This window comes from Macrotis lagotis, chromosome 5, assembly GCF_037893015.1.
Source record: "Macrotis lagotis isolate mMagLag1 chromosome 5, bilby.v1.9.chrom.fasta, whole genome shotgun sequence".
Taxonomy (NCBI): domain Eukaryota; kingdom Metazoa; phylum Chordata; class Mammalia; order Peramelemorphia; family Peramelidae; genus Macrotis; species Macrotis lagotis.
In genome coordinates, this window is record NC_133662.1 from 108,541,755 (window position 1) to 108,563,133 (window position 21,379).

The following is a 21,379-nucleotide window of genomic DNA, read 5'->3' on the forward strand; positions in this document are numbered from 1 at the left end:
AATTGACTAATTAAGCAAATTCATATGCCCAAGAAGCTGTCACCTCTGTCACGAAGATTTACTAGATTCTCTCCTCTCTCGATCCACTACCCTCAGTTGTTAGCCCCAAGGCCAAAGGTAAAGGACTCCTAGACTAATTCTCAGAAGAAATTAGACTCCTTGGGAAGCTGATTTGGTTCAACAAAAACCCAAGTCCCATGACTGAAGCCATCACAATTTTTCCCCACTCACTTTGAAATTTTGGTTGAAACTGGCAAAAAGAAAAAAAGGGACATCCTTGGGTTGCCCCCCTTTCATTCTTTTCCCAAAAGGAATTGAGTGGAGTTCCCTAACTTACAGATTTGATTCAAAGGAATCAAATTGCTGGGATTAGCACCTGGTGATTTGGAGAAATTGTATAAATTTGTTGTCCTCTTTATACCAGAGAAGAAGTCTTAATTATTATGGTATCAATAGACAAAGTTTGTTAATATTAGACAATACTATATTTTTATGTATTTATGAGTTTCTAAACTTTTTTTCTGTGTCATCTGCAGGCTTCAGGAAAAACTCCCCAAAAGTTCCCATTTAATTTCTTATGCTTACTTGTTATAGATCAGCCATGTCATGGAGAAAGTTGCATTGTGGAGGGGATAATTGCCCTTTGTCCCAGACACTGTGCTAAGTATTGGAGATATAAAGAAAAGCAAAAATAGTTCCTGCCCTCAAGGAGTTAACATTCCAATTGAGGAGATATCAGACAAACAACCAGAAGGAATAAACAAGATTGTCATAGATATACATACACCCATGAAATCAGTTGGAGAAAATCTCAGATGGAAATCACCAACTAGATAGCTTTTCTCTTTCTGCCCAGGTAATCATCTATCTATCTATCTATTTATCTATCTATCTATCTATCTATCTATCTTATATGTATATATGTATACATATACATATATATACATATATATATATATATATATGGTGGGTGTTCTTTTTAACTACAGTGAACATTAGTGGATTTTTCTATTTAAAGAAACAAAATTCTTTTATAAGGCAAAACAAAAAACTTATGTACAATGAACAATCATCCCCTAATTTATCTGTTGGCAAGAACAGATTTTCATATACTGGCTTTCTTAAAAAATCAGAATAGTCCACTAAGAAGAGTCTGTGTGAAATATGTTTTCTATTCCTTCCAGAATGGGGAATCAAGGGACAGCTAGGTGAAGCAATAGATAGAGCACTAGCTCTGAAGTCAGGAGGACCGTGTTCAAATTTGACCACAGACTTTACTTAGCTGTTTGGTCCTGGGCAAACTGGACAACAGAGGCAAAACAAATTGACCTGCCCAAGGAGACATTCCTAATTAAGTGGAATCAAGAAAAACAGTCTTGTTCAGTGACTTTTTCCCCATTAGATGATGTTGAACAAAGGTCTCCCTCTGCTTGCTTTGGTCCCTAGTCAATCATCTATTTTAATATTTCTCGAGATCTTCCTACTTCCTTAACTTAGTTGTTATTCCTTCCTTGATTCTTTCCAGAGAAACACTTTCATCTGGTCCTATGCAGCCAGATCCAGCATTGGGTAATTCTGACACACACACATACACACACACACACACACACATACACACACACAAACAGATGGGAACATCAGTAAAAATTCCCTGTGATCTCATCAAGGGTCCCACATACACACATTCCTCTATGTACATTAAGGATCAAGTTCATAATTAGGTATATTTCCCTATTTTCTAATAAAGTCCTTCCCACCATGCCACCACCTCCCATTCTCATTTCAGTCATCTTTAAACTTCCACCATGAGAAAAGCCAAGATATAAACAGATCCAAAGTTAACAGCTCCTCTACCTTTCCTAATCTCCAACCCCATGAGGTGTGTGTGACAGGCTGTTTGAGTTTATACAAACCCCAAACAGGCAAGACAGCCACAGATGGTACCTGGAAACAGAGCCAAGCAACTTGTTCTTCATCCCTAGGGAGCAGGAGGGGTGAGAACATGCCAGAAGTTGGAGATCTCTGGAATCAGTCACAAGCTGCCAGGGAGGAGAAAGAATACCACCCACAAGGCCAATACTTCATCCCTCCCCTCCCCTACATTGCCTAGGATTTCAAAGGGGTAAGTGGCTGCATTAATCACAAACTGAAAATCTAAATTAAGTCAATCTGAGTCACCATGGTGTAGTGGAAAGAGCACAGAATTTGGAGTCACAGAACCTGGATTCAAATTTTGTCTCTTTTGCTTCCTATATTGGAGATGACATCGGAGACATGTCATTGGAGAAAACCACTTCACTTTTATGGAATTAAGGTTTTTTTTTTTAATTTGTGAAATGAATGGTTTAGACTAGTTGACCTAAATTCCTTCTCATCTCTAAGTTTTTGATCCTATAATCAAATATCAAGAACAGCAGGAATATAAATTCCATATACTTTTATTCTTCTTGTCAAGACTTGTAGGTGTGAATGTTAAGTCTGTTTAACAGATTGAATGTGCCTGGAACTTTGGGAAGACACCATAATTATAATATTCCAAAATAGATATATTTAGTATTCCAGGGATAAAAATATAACCACTGAACTTCTGGATCTTAGAACATCAGTGAGGGGAAGGTCTTTATAAGGGTATACTCTGAAATTTTTCCATAGATTGGGAAATAGACACAGAGAATGGGAATCAGGAATATGGTGATATATGTCTAATGGTCATTTGTCTGAAAAAAATTATATACATATAACAAAGTTTTAAGTTTATTCTGCATTATTAACACAAGCTTAGACAATCAACAAACCAATAAGCCAAGCTCAATTTTGTAGCTTTGTTGATTTCAAAAGGGTAAATACTTCAATGGAAAATTTAACAAATAGCTCACTATCTGGTTGATACTGATAATTTAGCAATCAGCTCTCTAGCTCATTGGTACTGACTCCAGAACACTGTAGAAGTGGTCCTTCTAAGGGGAAGCCATAACTCAGAAACAAAAATCATAAGATGATATATCTAAAACTGAAATACTTAGAAATCACTTAATCCAATTCCATAAGTTTATAGTTAATAATTCATATTTGAAATTGTTCTTTAAAATCTATAAAATCCTTTATATATAGTATCTCATTTGAGCCTCATAACCACCCGAAAAAAAGTATTATTATCCCTACTTTATGGAGGAAAAAAAAAAGCAAAATTTATGAACTAGTAAATGATGGAAATAGAATCCAAGTCCAGATCTTCAGAATTTCAGGTCTCATTCAGTAGTTTATTCATTACATCATCTTCCTCTTAAGATGAGGAAATGGGAACCAAAAAAGAGTTGAAAGATGAGGCAGTATGGCACAATGGAGCAGGGTTCAGGTCTGGCATCAGAGGAACTTGGGATTGTTATCTCCTGGATCATAGCTACTTCATCTGTAAAATAAAGGTGATGTACTCACCTAAGGTCTCTCAGTTCTAAATCTATGAATCCAAGAAAACAGAAAAGAAGCTGGCTTCTTTTTTTTTTTTGAGAAGAAAGCTTCAGGGAATGGCTCTCTGAGTATGTAGCATTCAACTAATTATCCAAGAATGCTAACAGCATTCAGTGATTTGAAATTACACTCGTATGCTTGTACAGATGAAATCAGGAGATAAAAATAGGTATTTTGTAGACTCCAACACAAATGGGGAGTTTTCCCTTGAGTAGAGAACATCCATTTCTGGTGCCAGAGGTGAAAGGGAAACCAAGCTTCAATCACCCTACTGAACTTGAAAATTGGGGTAAGAACCCTTCTGAAAATATAAAATGAACCCAGAGGCTGACCCAGGAAAAACCTCTGTGTGATTGTTGGGTTGGTGGACACAAGATTTCAAAGGCTCAGAAGCCTCAGAAAAAGAGCTATAGCTCCCGACTAATAAGAGGACACTGTAGACATCCTCCCTTGACTTTGTCAGGGGACATTATAGAAGGGTGAAAAGAGTGATTGCTCTGGAACAAATCCTATGTTGCAATGGAATCAGGAAGACAAGTTCAAATGAAGTTTTAGACAGTTAGTAGCTTGACTTGGCCAAGAAACAAAACTTTCATCTGTAAACACCTACCCATTATATTAAGTTTTTATGAATTTTAAAGTGCTATGAAATAATAATAGTAGTAATCATCATCATCATCATCATCATAATAATAATCACTATTATTATTATTACTATTTATTGTTTTCTGAGTGACCTTGGGCAAATAACTTAGTCTGGGATATAGTTTCCTCCTCTCTAAAAATAAAAAAATTTGAGTTAGATAATCTCTGAACTACCCTTTAGCTCAAGATCTATGATTAAGAAATTTTATGCAGTACATTGAAGAATTCTAAAGTTGATTCCCCCCCAACCACCACCCAGGTCCCTGGCCAAAAAAACAAAAAACAAACCAAAACAAACAAAACAACTTATACAGGTAGCTGCTAAGTGATGGCAAGGGATTACCAGCAGAGAGCAGCAGAGAGCAATATGTGAAGTCACCCTCTGGGAAAAGCTAAGAAAAAGCAAAACACTCTTGGTGGAGAATAGTCTATCCAAACCTTAGGTGAAGCCAAGAATCATGGGGTGCCTCAGTCAGACAAATTCTCTTTGGAACTGTGAGGATTTACACTGTGGAATCTATGGGATTCATTATCCTTTTCCTTTTATAAAGCTTCTGTAATGTTATAAGCTATACATACACTGGTTGGTGGGATGGTTCTTGTTCTTTGTTATTGAAGAAGACCAAAATGACATCATTATGTTAGAGACAAGTTACCGTGCATCCAACTGTATCTAATCAGACCAATATGAGTTCAGAATGCTTTACCACAGGTAGGGCACTAATAGTCCATATGAACACCTGGGGGTGGATGCTCTAAACTTATGTATTTCATATTTCCTTGAATTGCTTCAATTCTACCTTCCTCAGAGTGTGGCACCCTCTCTGATGAGGGCACGTCATGCTAGCGGGTCCTGTTCCAGTGTCTCCCATTCTGCACAAGCAATTCCAAAGTTCTTAAGAGACACCTTCAGGGTATACCTGTAACATCTCTTCTGACTCCCTTGTGAGCACTTGTTCTAAGTGAGTTCTCTATGAAATGGTCTTTTTTAGCAAGTTTATATTTGGCATTCAAACAATGTGGCCAGTCCATTGAAGCTGCGCTCTCTATAGTAACCCTTGAATGCTGGGCAATTTAGCTCAAGAAAGGACCCCAGGGTCTGGTATCTTCTCCTGCCAGGTGATCTTCAGAATCACCCTAAAACAATTTAAATGGAAGAGATTCAGTTTCCTGGTGTGGTAGATAGCAATGAGGTCAGCACAATGGCTCTGTAGACCTTCAGTTTGGTCATCAGTCTAATACCTCTTCTCTCCCATACTTTCTTTCAGAGCTTCCCAAATCCTGAGCTAGCTCTGGCAATTTGTGTGTCAACCTCATTGTTAATGTGAACTTCCTGGGAGAGGACACTAACAAAGTAAGTGAAGATGTCTACAGTACTCAAAACTTCTCCATTTGTTGTAATCAATGGTTCCACATATGGATGGTATGGTGCTGGCTGATGGAGCATCTCTGTTTTCTTAGTGCTAATTATTAGACCAAAATTAGCACAAGCAGCAGAGAATTGATCCATATTTTGCTGCTTCTCAGCTTCAGAGGCTGCATTGAGTGCACAGTTATCTGCAAAGAGAAAATCATGCACCAACAGTTTCTCCACTCTGGTCGTGACTTACTATATAGCCTTTTCAAGTTGAAGAATTTACCATCAGTGCGATAACTGACCTTGAGGTCATGTTCATTCTTAGAAAAGGCATTTGATAACATGGTAGGAAAACATCATATTAAACAACATGGGAACAAGGACACATCCTTGTTTTACTCCATTGGTTACTGGGACATCACAAAGGGATCATCCACTATTCAGAACCTGGACAAGCATGCCATCATAAAATTGATATACAATATTGAATAACTTCTCTGGGCAATCAAATTTGGACATAATTTTCCATAAGCCCTCATGATGGTATCAAAGGATTTATATTCAGATCTCTTTTCTGCTCTTAGCATTTTTCTGGAGTTAAAGGAAGCAAAAACCTATAAACTGTTCCTCAAGTTACATTGGCTCTCAGGGAGGTGATCATCTTCCAGGTGAAGGATCAGCCTACTGAGGAGAATTTTAGCAAGCAATGATTGAGAGAGAAACAACCCTCTGATTGTCACAGAGCAATCTAATCCCTTTAATTTTATAGTAATGGGCAATGGAGGCATCCTTGAACTCCTTGGAGATAACCTCTTTATGTCATATAACCTGGAAAATTTTAGTCAGCTTTTGGATAAGCTATGGATTCCCCATCTTATAAATTTCTGCTGGAATAGAATCAGCACCAGGTGTTTTGCCACATGAAAGGAACCCAATGGCATTCCAAACCTCTTCTTCAGTTGGAATTTTAGCTAGGGATGGATTGACTTCAACTTAAACAGTTAATGGCTTCTGCATTGATTGATGATAATCTGTTAAGAACACTATAGAAATGTTCAGCCTAGCTCTCTAGGATTGTGTCCTTATCACTAATCAATCTGGTTCCATCAGCCCTGAGCAGATGATATACATCATAGGTCTTTGACTTATAAATAACCTTCAAGGCATCATTAAAACACTTTGGAATATTATTATTCATATAAAACTGAATTTCATTTGCCTTCTTACTGAGCCAAGAATCCTGCATCTCTGAAAACTTCACTTGTACTTTACTTTTGATGGAATTAAATGCTGCCTTGTATGAAATGGATAAACATCCTGTTGGTAAACCCCTGTGAAGTTCTCGTTTTTCATTTAGCAGCTTCTGTATTTCCCTATCATTTTCATCAAATCAATCCTGATCCAGATGAGCAAATACTCTATCAGAGGCATATACATGCACTTCTTTCTGGGGGGGATGCCAAAGTGGGGGAGGGGGAGAGAACAGGGGAAGAAGACAAGCCTTTCCACCATCCACATGCAGTTTGAGTATTATTGACCTGGGACCCAGCTGGGTAGTAGAAAGGTCAGGTCACTTCTGACAGTCAAGCATTGATTTCATTTTGTGGGAGGGTCAACTTATCTCACCCATCAAGCAAAACTAACCCAGTAATTGTTCTCCCTTAGCTGGGGATCCTTTTCTTGAGGATGGAAAGGTCCCTAGGACCATATTTTTGACTTTTCTCTCCCCAACCCCCACCTTGACTTATTTGAAATTCATCACCACCACCAAATTTTACCCCAGACAATTCCATCTATGAATGGCATAGACCAGGGGTTCTTAACCTTTTTGCATATATTGTAGAATATTTTAATAGTCTGATGAAGTCCAAGGACCCCTTCTTATCATAATATTTTTAAATGCATAAAATACATAGAATGACAAAAGAAATCAGCTATATTAAAATAAAGCATCTGAAGATTTCAGTTGCTTTGACATGGACTTCTATGTATGTGAACCTCAGCATGGCAGCAAATTAATTATCTTTTAATTTACCTGAAAATATACATTTCCTGTTAAATAATCTAATATACAGCCAATACAATTTAACAATCTCCCCACAAGTTTCAGCTGTCCTGAGATGTGAACACAAGTAGAAGGGAAATATCTTTTGTCTTTTTTCCAAAACTCCTCACTGTGTGTGGAACATATTTCCTTTGGGCTTCAAACAGAGAGCCTGACACTTTCCATTTGAAAGCAGCCAAGAAATTACTCAGGGATTAAAAAAGGGAAAGAATCTATTTTAAATTCTTGCATTAACCCAGGCTTCTATCTAGAGAATCTTTTTCCCTTCTTCCAGCTCATTAAAAAAAAAGCAACCTATGTGCAAATACTGCAATTAAGTATAATGATCTAATTGGGATGTACAATAGTTTGTTCTTAAATGAATTTTTTTAGACAGAGCTAAGCTTTATCACTTGGATTCTAGCTTGAGACTGAAAAATTTCATGGCTCACAATATAGTGGAGCTCTAGGCTTATTTTTGTTCAACAAAGAGCTTTGGTGTGAGGTAGGGAATGGTCTTTGAAAAGGGGGCATATGAGGAGGGTGGGGAACATGACTTAAGGGATGTATAATCCTGGGTAGTGACTGTTGAGTAGCTACTCAGGAATGAATTACTTAGGAGAGTCAGGTATGAAAAGAGCCTCTTTTTCCTTGGCTTTCAAATAGAAGATAAATTCTTATTTTCACCTTCACATTAAAATTTTACCTTTTATTTCTCAATTACACACAAAACTGTTAATATTGATTTTTAAAAATTTTGATTTTCAAATTCTCTCTTTTCCTTTCTCTCCCTTCTCCTTGAGAAAGCAAGCAATTTGATATAGATTTTACATATTCAGTCATGCAAAACATTTCCATGTTAGCCATGTTGCAAAAGAAAACACAGCCAAAAAGCAGATAATAAGGTTTTAAAAAATGCTTCGACTTGCATTCAGACTCAAAATTGGGAGAAGTTCTATTAATACAATAAACATTTATTCAGTGCCTACTAGGTGACATATATTCATATATACATACATATATATGTATATATATATATATACATATATTTGACACAGTGTATAGAGCACTGGTCTTGGAATCAGAAGGATGGGAGTTTGTTTTGTTTTGCTTTGTTTTTTTAGGTTTTTGCAAGGCAAATGGGGTTAAGTGACTTGCCCAAGACCACACAGCTAGGCAATTATTAAGTATCTGAGGCTGGATTTGAACTCAGGTACTCCTGACTCCAGGGCTAGTGCTCTATCCACTGCACCATCTAGCTGCCCAGGATGGGAGTTTGAATACAGACTCTGACATCTACTGGCTGTGTGACCTTGGGCAAGTCACTTAATCCTGATTGTCTTGCATCCAAGCCATCTCCAGCCATCCTAGTTCCTTTCATGTGGCAAAGCACCTGGTGCTGATTCTATTCCATATCTGGTCATTGGACCCAAATGGCTCTGGAGGAAAAAGTGAAGCTGGTGACTTAGCACAGCATCTTCCTCATTCATATACAATTCATATAATTGTCATGGCATTAACCTCCCTGATGCCATGGTTTTCTTTGAAAGTGAAGGACAAAACATCTACATAGACAGACAGATAGACAGACAGATAGCTAGATGGATGGATAGATGGATGGATAGATATAGATGTAGATATATACAAAATAAATACGGTATAAATTGGAGGGAACCAATGATGACATCTGGGGGAGTAGGGATGGGGGAAGAACAAACCTTCCTTGGAAAGAAGTATCTGAAGCAAGTATGAAGGAACACTATTTTTACAGCCTAGCTAATACAGACCACTACTGACAAGAGATAGGTAGAGATTAGTAGTAAGAATTTCCTGGTGTAATGAGAAGTTAAGTGACTTGTCTAGGTCAAGGTACAAACTGGATTTTAAATGAGCATAATCCAGAAGTCAAGTCAGTTTAGACCCAGTGCCAAAAATCCAAAGGACTGAGTAGAAAAGAAGAAGATGAGTGCAGAATGGGGAATGCTCAGAGTATCTTAGAGTTTAAGACCTGGATAGAGCCACAACATCCATCTAATTCCAATTAATACTACAAAAAAGGATCCTCCTCTGCAATATACCTGACAAATAGTCCTTCAACATTGGTTTATCAAAAAAGTTTCAGTGCTTTCTTATTATCTCTGGGATAAAATAAAATCTTCTCTATTCAACATTGGAAGTCATTCTCTATCAGGCTCTAGCCTATTTTTCCAGGCTTATTGCATGCCCTCTATGGTCAAGCCAAATTTGTCTTGTTTTTTCCACATACAAGATATGCCATCGACTTTGTCTCCTTTGTCTTCCTAAATTCTTAGATCCTTAGCTTCTGTCAGAATTTAGCTCAAGTTCCATCTCCTGTCAACTTTTGCCTGATTCCTCAGCTACAAGTGCTAGCACTTGCTAACATTTATTTATACATGCATTTTTTGTTTCCTCCAATAGACTATAGGGTGTTTTTTTTTTTTTTGCAAGGCAAATGGGGTTAAGTGGCTTGCCCAAGGCCACACAGCTAGGTAATTATTAAGTGTCTGAGACTGGATTTGAACCCAGGCACTCCTGACTCCAGGGTTGGTGCTTTATCCACTGCGCCACCTAGCTGCCCCTCCTCCAATAGACTATAAACTCTTCAAGGGCAGGGACTTTTTCATTCTATATTACCAGTATAAGGAACTTAATAAATGCATGTTGAATGAACAAAAGTCTTTAGTGAGGGAGAACACACTACCACCTGAGATGGTTTATTCTATTTTTGAATGATCTGTTTTATTATATTATTTAAAGTTGCCTCTTTATAGCTTCTTCCCATTGCCTCTGGACTGAGTATAAAGGAATCTCTTGTATGGAGAATGGGAGTGGGAGTTACTTTTCAGGCAGAATACTTTGTGGGCAAAGGGAGGAAACCCAGAAAGGGAATAGAACATTTATGGTTTTCTTCTTGATTTGCCTGTCTGGGTGGGGTTTCCTCTTTTTTGGTTGATAAAGGCCCTGCTTTTATTTTGTTCTCCTCCCTGCCCAGTTAGAGGTAACAAAATAAGTGCATAACCCTGGAAGGGCATCATATATGGAATGCTTGCATTTCATTTAGTGGACCAGATTCAGAATCTAGATGAAATAATATTTCATTCTGATTGTAGGATCCTGGGCATTGTCATCCTTAACTTCCCTAGTCCTTGGTCTTCTTATTTGTGAAAGGAGGGGATTAGACTGGTTGACATCTGGGGTCCTTTTAATCATCTAGATGAATGACCATATGAACCTATGACTTTTCCCAGTAGAAGTAATGAGGTAGGACATTGGGAGGCTGTGTAAGTTTGGCATAAAAGCAATGCATAGAGAATGAAAAGATTTGGCTCCTCATGCCTTCTGTGCTCCTGGCTTCCTGTGAGACCTTCATCTCTAGATGCATCCTTTTCTCCACTCCTTCACACTTCCCAACCCTGGGTCCTGTGCATTGTGGCACTTTGCCCAAGCCTGTAATAGCCCTGAATGGTTTTTATGACCTTTACACTCCTCTCTTCCTTCCCCTGTTTTCTTCAGATGTTGTAGCTAATTGGGGTATATACAGTTATGAATAGTTGCCTCTAAAAAAGCAATCAATTTAGCAGTGGACATAATTATTTATTAGTATTAGAAGGTTAAACACAGGGATGTTAACTAATTGGGAATAAAAGAGTCAGCTTTGGGTATGGGTGAGGATCATCTACTTAAACTCAACAGATGCCAAGGGCTAAAAGGCAGATAGGTTGGGATTACATTCTTCATACATTACATACTTCATAAAATTGAACAAAGAACCTCATGGTGCCCAAGAAGACTTTCCTATTGAAGAGACTTGCCAATTCACACCCCTGAGCTTTCTTTGGATTCAAAAGAACAGTCAGACATTGATTAAGTTGCTTGGCAATACCATCAAGAATCATTAACAGGGCTTGGGAGGGCCACTAGAGACTTACAATAGAGGGGTGGATAAACCACCATAATGGGAAATAAAAATACTGGTCTCAAAGGAATATACTTTTACAGAAGAGCAAGGATAAGCTGCTCTATTTGGTTTTTAAAACCTTTCACAATCTAACCTACCTTTACAACTTTTTAGTACATTACTCTCCTTTCTGCTGCCCACCTATTAGAATCCTGTTTTCTTTCAAACTTAACTGAGATACCACCTTCTGGAAGAAGATTTTTCCTCCCCCCATCCCTATCCCTCCAGATGTTATCATTGACTCCCTCTAACTAATCCTGTGTTTTTTGTATATCTATCTATCTATATTTTTATAGATTTATGTTTATAGATGTACATTTTCTCCCTCATTAGAATGTAAGCTCCTTGAGGACAGGGACAGTTTTAATTTTGACCTTTTATCCCTTTGTACTTAGTATAGTTTCTGGCATGTGGTAAACTATTAATAAATGCTTGTAGAGTGATTGATCTCCAAAGAGTCTTGAGTGCTATTAGGCCATTCACAGATGGTAAGTATCTAATAATGCTCAAAAAATTATGAGTGAATTGATTTGTAAATTAGATTCTCTAAATCTTAGTCATCTCAATTAACCTTTAGGAAAGGGATTAAGGACAGGGTCTGTGATTTCCTTGGTGTTGAGAATTCCAAGGTGGGATCTTGTCTGCAATATATAACTGTAATATCTGGAGTACAGAGAGATGAAAGTCTCACATGGGGTCACAGAGCCTGTAAGTGTCAGAGGCAGATTTGAACTGAGGTATTCTTTGAACATGAGGTCAATTCTCTATCCACCACAACAGGCTGTATCTCATTACTCTTAGGGAATAAATTAAATAGTAAATGAGACACCTGGAGTTCTTTGGCACATAGTCATCCTCTAAACTAGAAGCATCAAGAACAGTTGCTCCAACAATTCCTGAATGCTGTCTGAATTCAATTTAAAAGTAATTGGGTAATTAAACAAAATAAGTAAAAATGCAATAAAGTTTTCTAAGAAAGTAGACAGGACAAAGGGATTCTTATGTACTATTTAGTGGATCCTCTTTCTATTTAAGTTTTATATCTCTGCTTCAGACAGTGAATTACTGCAATTATACATCAGGACAAATTGTAAGACTTCTGTAAAGAAAGAAAGTGTGAGATAAACTTCACTCTAAATTTAATACTTGTAGATGGAGTTAAAAATAAGGTAAACTGGGGAACACTGGATTTTGCCATTCTTAAAGTGGCACATAAATTCTGTTCATTATTATTATTGTTATTATTAATAAACCAAGAGGTTCATGAGAGCATGATTCAAGGACTGTCTTCCAATAAGGAAAAAAACCCCTCAAAAATGACAGGTTCTTTGTCTCTCTACCACACAGAACAAGTAACAATGAAAAAAGAAAACCAGTAGTTCTCTTGACTATTCTTAGAAAAAGGGAAACCAGTCACTTCATTAGATCTTGCAAATGAATCAGCTGTCTAGCAGCAGAAGCTAATCAAGAGATCAAGGATGGAATTTAATAGAAAGACATGTTCTACAGACTCATTCCATTTGGAATATTTTGATTGCATGTACAGTTAATCCTCAACTTGCTTGGGGGTAGCATTCCTAGAAAATGGCACAAAAATTAAAAATACAAGTGTTGATCAACTGAACTGCTCAGAAATAGAGGATTAGGGTTCTGTAATCTTTTGCTAGAGATTGCTAAAAATGTATTTTCAACATAAAATTCTTTTGTAACAAAACATTAATTTTGATATGCACTTCCCCTAATACAGTAGCCATGAAATAGTCCATAAAATGCAGTACTCAAAATAAAATTTCTTGCCAGTAATTCCCTTGAATTCTGTGACCTTTTGTGCTAACATCTCAATTAAAATAAACATTGATTTCAGATGCTACTCACTTTTCATAACACATGAAATGCCTAGTACCATAAATACTGCTCAGAAAATAAAATTCTTATAACTAAAACATTTTAAACTTAAATCTTACCTTCCACTGTGTTAAATGGCAGCATGAGGGCATTGGACTATTTATTTTACTACTGTGAATCTCTCTACCTGTGCCACCTTCTGAAAACCAAGGGAGAGATTGCTGGGACTTTAGTTGCTACCATTGGAAGACACTGAAACTGGTGAGATCTCAACATCACCTCTGACATTCTGTCTTTCACAGTAGGTGAATGGTGTTGGAGATCATGAAGGATGCACCAGATTAATAATCCATCAGTGACATCTCACCATTTGAGATCCTTAAGGGTCTCTGAATATGGGAGTATAACAAAGGTGAGTTGATTAAAGTTGAGGCTGAGCTTGATAATGGGATAGGCAGGCTGGATGTTTCTAGGCAGGTGGTCAATTAAACTGACAGTGGCTGAAGATATTCTGGCATGAATTTTATCTGGCACCTTTATTTCTCACTAAGCCATATACCTGATTTTGCATAATTGAGCAAAGACTTGTACTATCTTTGGGGGACATACTTGCAACACAAAACTTGAGTTTTAAATGCAAACAATGAAAATATGGAACAAATGCAAAGGAAGCTCTCTAAAATGATAGGGTGAACAGGAGGAACCTAGTAAATACCAGCAGCTCCACAAATTTTTGTGCATCCTTTTTCTCATTTTTTTCTCTACTAGGCACAGCCAAGAATGTGGACCACTGTGCACATTAAAAGTGAAAGTGTGTTTACTAATAAAATTATGTGAATGCTTGAAATTATGAAAGTTAAATGAGTAAAATGAGGATTGACTGTAAACACACCTCAAAGTACCATTCCTATCTTGTTTCCACCAATAGAGGACAAAAGGGACCAAGATATGCCATCTCCAAGTTTAGTAAAAGGAAAGACCTGTGGGGAGAGATAGCTAAAAAAGCACTGGCTATGGAAAAAAGAGATCTTGCTATCAGTATGGTGATGCTCATCCATAAAGAGAGAAGTTGAGTTTCTTTTTCATTAGACTATAAAAGTATAGCTTTGGTTCAAAAAAGATATTCAGAAGCCATCTAATGCAATATGCTCATTTTAAAGAAGGGAAAACTGGGCCTATGGAAGTTGAGTGATTTAAAATCATAGGCCTAGGGCTGGAAGGGATCTCAGAAGTCATCTAGCCCAGATTCCTAATTTTACTGGTTGGGAAACTAAGGTTGAAGTGGCTTCTCCTAAGTCCCAAAGGTGGTAAAAAAACTAGAGATAGGATTTGAACTCAGGTCCCCAGATTCCCAAACCAATATTCTTTCTGTATATTAGAGTTGAAGGTTGGCCAAATGGACATCATGAAATGTCATTATAACCCTGTGGTAGAGTCTACAGTACAGAACCTAGAATCATAGGGAGATTGAATTGCACTTAAATGCCCATATTAAAATGTTTGTATCAGGTAGGAAGGTGGAGGAGTCAGGAAGATCTAAATTCAAATCTGACCTCAGATTCTGTCTGTATGATCCTGGGTAAGACATTTAACTCTATTTACTTCAGTTTCTTCATTTATAAAATGATCTGGAGAAAGAAATGGCAAACCTCTCTAGTATCTTTGCCAAGAAACCCCTCAAAAGGCTCATGAAGAATTGGACCTACTAAAAATGATTAAACAACAAAAAGGCCCATGTTTATGGTAATGGAGAGATGGGGTAGGAAATAACCTCATTGCCCAGATTGCAAGAGTTCTAGATGACAGTAAAAAAAATGGATAATTAGTATAGCATATACAAACTGTATCATGACTGAGGTCAATTATCTCAAAAAAAAACAATTTAGATATTTGAAGCTTTTAGATTTTAGTCTAGAGAGAAAGAATAAAGGAAGAGAGGAGGAGGAAGAGGAACAGATAGGACAGAGCAGGGATTAATAATGGCTCTAGGTTTATAATTGTCATAGAGGTGCTTTTTCCATCTTTTGGAGGGTTTTTTTCAATTTGCAATGATTTTTATACTGGTAAGTGAATCCTTTATATATCTGTCCATCTTTAATTGCTGAAATAGGGTTTTATGCCAGGGACAATTTCCTGTGAGATGTTGTACAAAGATATTTCTACAAAATTTCTTACTAGTTCTACTTGGTTTTGTCCTAGGTCACTTGGGTTCTTGCACTGACCTCCTCCTATGATTAAACCATCACCTACACCTGAGCTTCAGAACATTAGCTCTTCAGAATCCTCTCTGGTATCTCAAGACATGGTGCTGGGGTCTCAGAGCTTTAGGGTGTCTCTGTTTAACTTGGACTGTTCACCTATACTGCTTGCTGCTATTCCCCAGGCTAAACACCCCATTTGGGGTTTACAATCTCCCTGAGGCTTTCTCTGAGTATCTCTCGTTTTACTGCCTCTTGACAGAGTCCTATGTCTCTGGTCCTTCTCTGGTCAAATTGAGAGCCTAAGGGTTTGATTTGTCTGCAGTGGAAATACACTGTCCAGTGACTCAATTTTTATGAAATGTGGGGGTAGAATAAGTCATTTGCACAAGTTTTGTTGTTTTTTATTAGTTTTTTAATCATTATTCAGTCTGGTGCAAATTTAAGACTTTTTCTGACATAGATGTAGAAGAGCTGGAAACCCTGCCTCCAATCAGGAAGGATGGAAAAAGCATCCAGATCCTGAATCAAATGCTTATATAAATATCTCATTTGATCCTCACAACAACCCAAGTTTATCGATATGATTTTTATACCCATTTTACAGATAAGGAAACTGAAACAATCAGTAGTTCAGGGATTCACCCAGGATTACATAGAGAACAAATGTGTAACTGAAATCAGGTCTCTTGACTCCAAATGCACTATAGTGCTCCTAGGTACTTCTAGGCAACTATAGACATCTTTATCTTTACTTTATATCTATTTTGTATATATCCATAGATATTATTTATAATACATTGACTCTGGGTTGTCTCTGGGGAATTAAGTGGTATAGAGGATTCTGAGTTAGGAAGACTCATCTTTTCGAGTTGAAATCCGGTCTTCCTAGCTGTGTGTTCCTAGGCAAGTCACTTAACCATATTTGCCTCAGTATCCTCATCTGTAAAATGAACTAGAGAAGGAAATCACTCTAGTATCTTTACTAATAAAACCCTAAATATGGTCATAAAGAGTCAGAAAGGACTGAAACAACTGAAAAACAATGCCAAAAATACATTTTCTCCCTTAATAGAACATAAAAGCTCTTTGGGGTCAGGAGTTATTTCATTTTTGTCTTTGTATTTCCAGTGACTAGTACAGTACCTAGCACCTTTAATAAAGGTCACTTAATAAATTCAGGTTGATTGTTTGAAAATGACACATTGTCTAAGGTTTTTAGATTTACAATAAGGTCTCTAAGAGTTTAATATTCTGGAGCAAACCCTGACTCAGTTTTCTCCTAAGGTGAAATGATTCATTTCCAAGATCCCTTTTAATTATTCCTTTATGTATTCATGATTCTACTCCTCAAGAGTGACTTCGCAAGTCAATATCAGATCTTTGATCCAGAGCTGCTGATGTGGCTCCATTTTACAGATGTAGAAACTGAGGATCAGGAAGGCTGAGAATTCTTGAAATCATATCAGTGTTTTGAACCCAAGTCCTCCAACTAAAGGGGTGGCAAGTACCCTTTTCACTCTACTACCCTGCCTTTCACTTAACTTGGGGTGCCATTTAAAATATGAGCAAAAAAGTCAACCTGAAGTGACAAAAGGGACAAATAACTACTGAGCATCAATGCTCCCAACTTTTCCTTTCATCATGACTCTGCCAAAGTCATAACATTTCTTTGAAAAGCATTGCAATCTGTTTTAAGAAAGATTATGGGGGCAGCTAGGTGGCACAGTGGATAGAGCACTGGCCCTGGAGTCAGGAGGACCTGAGTTCAAACCTGGTCTCAGACACTTAATAATTACTTAGCCATGTGACCTTGGGCAAGTCAAAACCCTATTGCCTTTCAAAAATAAAAAAAAAGAAAGGTTATGATCCGCAACCAAGGGGAAAGGATGCCCTTCCATCCCAGGTGCCACCCAAGGAAAAACTTGAAGCCTTAGCTAAGGCTTTCAGGTCAGGAATAAAAGGGGAGATAAAGAGGGGGAAGCTTATCCTTATTAATAGGCTGACTGGCCAGCCCACTCTCTATAATGGGCTGAGAGATTGTGTTGGGAAGTGAATTGAGTCCACTGTATTAATCTGAGAAACTCAAATTACTTTAGGAGAGTGTTTCTGAGCCAAATAAAGTTTTCGAGAGCAATCTGATTCCTGGACAATTTGAGCTGGTTGGCACCTTAGAGAGCATATCATCCAATTCTTTCATTTTGTGGTTGGGAGAGCTGAAACACAGAAAGGTTAAATAATTAAGGAACACATAGCTTCTTGGTGCCAGAGTTGGGATAGCAACTTGGTTCTCCCAATTCAATCTTCTCAATATTCCTAGCTTTGCAACTCTGAAACTCTGAGCTTGTGACTCTTCATATTGTCTGCCATTGCTTGTCCTTCATTTAAAAAAGGACCAATGATCATGGGTTGATGTCTTGATATATGGGTGAATTTCATTTAAAGTGAGGAAGTGTTGCACAAAGTTGGCAGCCTCACTCTTTTCTAGAATCATCAAAGTTCAGTGGCAAGACAAAAATAAGGAGATTGTCAATGGCCTGGGATACAGCGAATGACCTTGACCTCTTCAATGCCAAGCTCTAAGTGCTCCACAAAACCTGCTTCAGCTGCCTTCCTGGCCATTGGAACAAATCATTGTCATCCACCCATTCCATCAAAAGAAGTCTTCACAAGCTTGGGGTAGACATCCCTCTGACTCAATGACAGGTTTGAAGTCTGTTGTCCTCAACCTGGTTTAGCTCATCTGCCAAGACACTGTGGTCACTACTTATGCTACAATTTCTTGGAGTCATAAGAGAGAATTAGGTGGCAGGTGAACATCAAAGATTGATGGGCAACCCTGAAAAAGGCTTGACGAGCCCTCACACTGGAGGTCCTAGTCTGGCCTGAACACCCATACACAAGCATCTTCATGTTGTCCACAAGGATATTGACTCTCTGTGACCTTGGGCAAATCACTTAAGCTCTATATGCCTCAGTTTTCTCACCTGTAAAAGAGGGATCATGATAATACCTTCTTCGTAGTATTACAGTGAGGGTCTGATGAGATTGAATATGTAAAAGCATTTTGCAAAATGCCAGCTATTGGGAGAAATAAACGATGGACAAGATTCATGATTGAATTTCATTTTATTAAAATGTTTTACTGTTTCTTTTGGTTTTTATTACACTACTAGGACTTACCATTAATCTTCCACACATGCATGCACCAGGAAAAGAATCTTTCCTCATGGCAAGTTCAGTTAAACAACACTGACTCTATTTGACATGAACCTCATTCCCTACCACTTCTCAGCCAAGAAGAAGGAAGCATGTTTAGCTTTGTTTTGGCTTTTTGCAAGGCAATGGGATTAAGTGATTTGCCTAAGGTCACACAGGTAGGTAATTAAGTGTCTGAGGTCATATTTGAACTCAGGTTTGACTGACTCCAGGGCTGGTGCTCTATCCACTACGCTACCTAGCTGCCCCTCATTGGTTTTCTAAAGTCAAAATTGATCTCAATTCTGATACATGTTTGTGTTATTTTTCTTTATATTATTATGAACACTGTTTTTATTCTTTTGGTTTTACTTATTGTGTTCTGCTACAATTCAAGAAAGTCTTTCCAATTTTCTCTGAATTTCTCATATTAGTCATTACTTAAGGTACACTACTATCCCATTGCATTCATATATCATAATTGATTCAGTCTCACTTAATAGGCAAGCACCCACTTTGCTTCCAGGGGTGTGCAGGGATGGGTGTTACCTTTTTTTTGTTGCTACCACAAAACAGCATGATTATGTAAATATACCATATATGTATATATAAACATATTTCATATATACATATAGGTATATATATGTATATACACTATATATATATATATCCTTTATATATATATGTATAGATAAACCCAACATATTTTCCACATATATGAGAATAAAAAACACAGACATATAGATGTATTTCTTTTATTGTGTCTATATGTCTATAGAAATCTAACATATACTCTGTATATATACATACATATATGTGTGCTTATATATTTGTATAAATAAATATAAACATGTGTATATAACTATATATATGTGAATATATATTTCTCCTTTCCTTCTGTCTTTGACCTTTTGGGGGGGGGAGGTATGTGCACAATAGTGAAACTAATGGATCAACTCTTCAGTCACTTTCTAGCATTAATTCAAATTGTTTTTCTGAATGATTGATCAATTAATGGCTCTGCCTACATTGTGTACCTATCTTTCCATAACCCCTCAATCATTTTATCATCTTGGCCAACTGGCTACCACCTTTCTTGTTTTATAAATAAGAAAGCCCAGAAAAGGTAAGTGATTTTTTCCACCTACTCTGAGACTATCTCTAATTTCCATTCTCCCATGCCATATTGCTGAGTACTTGACTGAAATACAATTATACCACTTCCATGGGATGTCCCTCATCAGTCCAGTAACTCTATCAAAAAGAAATTTTTTAAAGAGGTGTCTTCCTAGGGGAAGCAAATACTTCCAATCAATGCAGTTATACTCTCAAGGGACAAGTATTAAGATAAGTGACTTTATAGAATCGGTCCATTTAGCCCTGCTGTCCTAGAATTAGCTGTTCTCCCTCTGACATGAGGAAGTCAAACAGCTGTGTAAAAAATTTTAAAAGAGGTGGGAAGAGGCAATACTTTTAATTATTTTAGTGAGAGAAGGAAAGAAATAAGCATTAATTACATGCTTTCTGTGTGCCAGACATTCTGCTGTTTTACAATATTATTTCATTTAATTCTCATAATAACCCTGAGAGGTTAAGGACTATTATTATCCACATTTTAAAGATGAAAAAACTGAGTTGGCAGAGGTTAAGTGATTTGTCCAGGGTCACACAGCTAGTAATTGCCTGTGGCTGAATTTGAACTCAGATCTTCTGGACTCCAGACCCAATGGTAGCACCAATTACCTAGTAGAAGGATTTTTTTTTCTTTTTCACTGCACACATAGTAGATATGATCTGATTCATGTAATACATGTTTTTGATGCCTATATATTTGCTAGATTAAATAACAAGCTGACCCAACTTATTCAGAACTTTGGTAGTTCTGGCCAATGTGAAAAATCATTGAGAAGTAAGATAGTGGAGGATAGAGGTTGGCTTCTGAGTCCAGAAGATGTGGTCTTAAATTCTACCTCTGAGACTTACTGATGATGTGACCCAAGATAAGTCTCTTAAATTCAGGGCCCTCAAGAACCTCTTTGAGACTTGAAGTGACAGAACTCTTGAGAGTCTGAAATTGTAGAGGAAGTCACTCACCTCTCTACAATGAAATGACAATTCTGGATTAAAAGTAAAGAAAAAATCTTAGTCATATTTGAGAGGTCGCTGTAATTTAATTTTAATATCATAAAGATTTAAATGTCTATAGACTATAGTATCAGTCTTCCAAGTACTTCTAAATTCAGGAAAATCACTAAATACTGAAATTAATACCTCAGAAAGAGAAATCCCCTGAGAGCCCATGAGAGAATTCCCAGGTGAATGGTATTAGTACATTAGCAGCCTCCCATGCTAGTTCTGAGCACCTGCCTCCCAGTTACACTTGTTTATGGAGCAAGGGATTTTCCAAGCCTAGGGGGCTGTGGGATACAAGAGAGCTTCTGCACCTCAGGTCTTGAGTGTACTTCTATTCAAACCTTTTAAAGCCCCTACTGTGGACAAGTCTCTCAATGCTGAAGATATTTAGATTTAAAAATCTGCAATAATACTCTCTTTGTTTTCAGGGAGTTTGCCATCTATTGAGTAACTAGAAGGAAGGAAAGTAGGTCTTACAGAAAGGCCCCAGAAGGTCCATGTCAAGGAAGTAT

At 37.4% G+C, this 21,379-nt stretch overlaps 1 protein-coding gene and 1 long non-coding RNA gene across 5 annotated transcripts in view; one reads left to right on the plus strand and one right to left on the minus strand.

The window, feature by feature from the left end:
- The window catches only part of LOC141487764 (uncharacterized), a 29,821-nt gene extending 10,922 nt beyond the window's left edge, over positions 1 to 18,899 (plus strand). Inside the window, exons 2-5 of the long non-coding RNA XR_012468510.1 lie at positions 1,983 to 2,122; positions 5,382 to 5,467; positions 13,641 to 13,750; positions 15,538 to 18,899. This is a non-coding gene — a long non-coding RNA (uncharacterized LOC141487764). The remainder of the gene's footprint in view (positions 1 to 1,982; positions 2,123 to 5,381; positions 5,468 to 13,640; positions 13,751 to 15,537) is intronic.
- SCML4 (Scm polycomb group protein like 4) overlaps positions 1 to 21,379 on the minus strand; it is a 176,477-nt gene that overhangs the window by 45,098 nt on the left and 110,000 nt on the right. The gene's annotated exons all lie outside the window — the stretch shown is intronic.